The sequence below is a fragment of the Neltuma alba genome, unplaced genomic scaffold (genome assembly GCF_004799145.2).
Source record: "Neltuma alba isolate B1F8T4 unplaced genomic scaffold, ASM479914v2 tig00010367_pilon, whole genome shotgun sequence".
Classification (NCBI taxonomy): domain Eukaryota; kingdom Viridiplantae; phylum Streptophyta; class Magnoliopsida; order Fabales; family Fabaceae; genus Neltuma; species Neltuma alba.
In genome coordinates, this window is record NW_021635273.1 from 360594 (window position 1) to 364997 (window position 4404).

Consider the following 4404-nt stretch of genomic DNA (forward strand, 5'->3'; position numbering starts at 1 on the left):
GTTTGATATTTTTTCCCCTTAAAGAGTATTGAAAGAGCTTCAAGAAGAAATTTGAACCACCTCTATATGACTTTTGTAGAATTAGTTATGATTTTTCAAATTTGAATTGAAAATCTAGAGTGCAACCAATGGATAATAACCCAAGAATCAATTATAAATTTTCAATCTACGGGTTTGTTTTTTGATTTGCTTGAACCATAATACTTCCAAATACGTATTCTGAGGGGTTAAAAGAAGAATGTTTCATAGACTGAGTTAAACCCGTAATAATTAAAATAATTTAATTTAATTACAAAATATTCATATATATAATTTTTATTCTTATTCTTATTTCTTTGTTCTCTTTTCTCTCTCTTTTTTGTGATTTCCTTACATGACCGAATGCAATCCTCTTTTCTTTATTATTTTATAGTTTACACTTTTATCTCTTCCTTTTCTCTCTCTCACGTGAATGTCCATCACAAGGTCTCCTTTTTGGCTTTTTCTTCCTCTCTCCTCTTGAGCAGCCAAGTACTCCTTGAAAGTTGAAACATCTTGATTCTTTTCTTTCTCATTCAAACTCTGAAATTCATTCCTCCCTCTTCATTTCTCTTTCTTTTTCAAACAGAGAAGATAAACAGTGACTTTTTTGTTTTCTTTCTGCACATCCATTCTACTCTGCTATTTATCCTCCTCCTTGCCTTCCACTCTTCCACTAGCATAGGTTTGAGACGGCACACAAGAGGCTTCCAAATAGGTCTTTCTTTTCATGATTTTTTCTGCCTCTACCACTTCTCTCAACCATGTTTATGTCTTTTCCAATGAACCGTGAGACGGTAAGAGTAAAGAAGAAGGGGAGGAAAAGAAAACCGTTAACCCACCCACCCCAATGGTTTTGCTGGTTTTTACCGGTTTTTTCTTGTCCATTTCGGTTTGATTTGAAGTCGGTTTATTCTTCAAACCAGACCAGACTGGAGGTCAGTTTTTCAGTTGAATCGGCCAATCAGGCCCGGTTTTTTTTTCATTGTTAATTTGTTAAAGATATTTATCCCCCCACTCAACTAGGGAAATCACAAATTATTTATTTAGTACATTTATATTTTCAATACGTTTACTACGCAAGTCAAAACAAATTAATTAATTAGTTACCTAATCGGTAATAGGATAACCCACCACTAATTTTTTTTGATAATCAGACAATTTATTTAATAAAATAAAACGTTAGGCACCATAAAAAGGCTTCCCATCCTAGACACTAACTAACATGAAGGGAAGTCCAAAACGAAAGCAAAAGTACAAGTAAAAACATAAAACATGATAACAAAGGGGATCTGATAGCCTGCCCTTTCAAACGCTGACTTATGAGAAATAGGCCATAGCCCAAGCCTTCCACCATGTAATGCGTCTGCTCCATCCATGCAATATTTTTGAAGCACGTAGGTATCATGGTGTAGAAGCCAACTGATAGGCCAAAGCTTTGAGACCCAAAGGAACGCCACTACGAACCACCAAGATAAGCCGATGATTGACGACATCTACACCCGAGGTTATTTTCGGACGTATATATCCTTAAAATAAAGGTAAAGAACTGTTTACCATAACCACATATAGTTATGGTCTAATAAGAGTAGGATTTTAGATATCTTTTTCTAACGTTTCCAGTGATGAGAGATAAAGACAAGGGTAGGTGCAGACACAAGAGGAAGTATCCTTGCATATTCCCGTAGCGCTGGAGCCATGTAATGCCTGGCATGACCTCCTGCATAGGTCATCGGAGCAGGAAGGAAAATTATAGAGCTTAATACAAGTTTTGCCCATAGGTTGTTCCCTTGGTACCTCAGCTGCAGCTATTGCGGTAATTAAAAGAGAAAATTATTATGAGGTCTTAAAGAAGGAACGTAGTCACTAAAAACTCTCAATGATAAAAATTATACCAGGTTATATAATATGTTAAAAAAAAAAAACTATGTCAAGTTATATTAAGCAAACAAAAAAAAACAAAAGCAGGTTAGAAGCCAGGTTTACCGGCAGTGAGAAAGAGAAGGAAGAATATGACAAATATCTTGTTGATCTCCATGGAACCCATGTTTGAAGGATATGATATTGTGAGAGATGATAAAGCTAATAAGAGAGAAAATTGTACAGAGGAACGGTAAAGAAAATAGCAAGAGACGAGTGTAAGTTATGCCTCCGTTCACGAGGGTTTATATAGAACAAGAGTGGGACATCCTAATTTTATCTCTGTTAAACATATGTATTTTTTTATTGGAGTCAATCTTATTTAAAATACTATTGAATACTGAATCCTATCTTTTCTCGTTTTTTTCCCTCCTGTTTACAAAAGAGGGCCCAGGCACATATTCACAAACTATCATCATACTCCAACCTTAACAATAGTCCACCTCAGCCTCCTTCCAGATTCCCTCCTGCCAACCTTATCCCTCTCGAACTCCATTCTAAGTTAAATACAACAATAATTTAATTTGCTTTACTTGGTGGTCCTTGCTGATTTACATGGGATTCTGCTGCTTGGGTAATGCACCTGTCTCTCCCTCCTCTCCCTCACTAAATTAATTGTATTGGCATATTATTTAATTTGTCTTACTTGGTGGTTCTTGCTGATTCACATGGGATTCTGCTACGTGGGTAATGCACCTGTCTCTCGCTCCTCTCTCTCACTAAATTAATTATATTGGCATTATTATTTAATTTGTTTACTTGGTGGTTCCTGCTGATTCACATGGGATTCTGCTACTTGGGTAATGCACCTGTCTCTCGCTCCTCTCTCTCACTAAATTAATTATTGGCATTATTATTTAATTTGTTTTACTTGGTGGTTCCTGCTGATTCACATGGGATTCTGCTACTTGGGTAATGCACCTGTCTCTCGCTCCTCTCTCTCACTAAATTAATTGTATTGGCATTATTATTTAATTTGTTTTACTTGGCGGTCCTGCTGATTCACATGGGATTCTGCTACTTGGGTAATGCACCTGTCTCTCGCTCCTCTCTCTCACTAAATTAATTGTATTGGCATTATTATTCACGGCTTCAATTCCCACCCAAAAAACGTGAACGAAATGAGAAGAAGGGAAGGGACGAAGAAGAGGTTAGCGCCAAGAGGAACTGGTCCCAGAGAGACAATGGTGAGTGGTCCTGTTGATACGAAGTGGTCCATTCGGGGTCGGACCCTGTGGACCCCACACAGCCCTTAAATGAATATAAAATCCACACGTGAACTTGTTTAATCGAAACAGTTTGTTGGGAACATGCTAGTCCCTCGCAATATAGCTTACCAAAATTCAAATCCTGGTTGAGAGATGTCTACGTTCAGTGTTTGAAAGTGCGTCAAATAAGATTTTCTCTAATAGGCGCTCACTGTTCTTGTTCCTTTTTCCGTTTCAAAACAGCGGCTGCAATTTCCTCCCCACACTGCTTTTGAAACTTTTGCTCCTTCTTCCATTTTCAAAGCCATCGATATTGGATCGTTGAAATTCTTGACAGTTTATGAAAAAATCCTTGAAAATTCGGGAGAAAAATCCTGAGCACAGAAAAAGCTACGAGTAAGATAGGATCGTTGGAATTTTTGTGAGAAATTATTTCATGTGGAATTTTTCTTGAAAACTGGACTAATTTATAAAAAATTCATGAAAAAAAAAACAAATAATTAGTGATTTAGATTTTTATATGATGCACCTTAATATATATTAATCCTGATAAACTGAAGCAAAACAATTAATGATGCTTCATTATTTTGCATGTATAGTTAGCAATACGGGTTCTGGATTTGATGTTGCACTATAAAGTTTTCATGTGCAGCTGCAAGGAGTATTTAAATTTAACAGTATTAATCCCATGGCAATAAGTAAAAAAAAAAAGCATAAAAAATATAATGGTTAATGCCATTAATATCAAATATATACGAGCTACATTATTTATAAGTAATACAATTGATCTACTCTATATAATTTGTTATTTTTCAATTTTCTTAATATATGTTATCAGACTTTATGTAGCTTTTTTTTATTGGTTTACTTCCAAGATTTCTCGTACTTATTCTACTATAGTTCAAAATTTAAAATATTTCGGGTCAACAACATTTGAAAAAGTACAATCGTAAACTTAAGTTTAAGAATATTAATATTATCCATTTTGCGCATCGCATGTCGAACGAAGCCCGTTGGTAAGTAAAAAGGATATCATTGAGTTATACATACAAATACGATACAAGGATGGCTAAGTTGCCTAAAGCATTATTTTATTTTATTTTTTGGAATCTCAAAGGATGTTTCTTTTAGAGGCGAGAAAATGAGTCGAGTTCGTTTAAGCCCATTTAAGTTGAGGGTCGGGCTTGTAATTTGAGGTCTTCAAAGAGAACTTGGACTTAAAAAGACCAGCCCTGTAGGGCTCGAAGATAAAAAGGCT

At 35.6% G+C, this 4404-nt stretch overlaps 1 long non-coding RNA gene across 1 annotated transcript; it reads right to left on the reverse strand.

The window, feature by feature from the left end:
- Positions 1-1534: 1534 nt before the first annotated feature.
- LOC114756002 (uncharacterized) lies at positions 1535-2119 on the reverse strand. Its single transcript, XR_003741386.1, has 2 exons — positions 2005-2119; positions 1535-1826 (listed from the first exon to the last, which is right to left on the reverse strand). It is a non-coding gene; the product is annotated as an uncharacterized LOC114756002 (long non-coding RNA).
- Positions 2120-4404: the final 2285 nt, after the last annotated feature.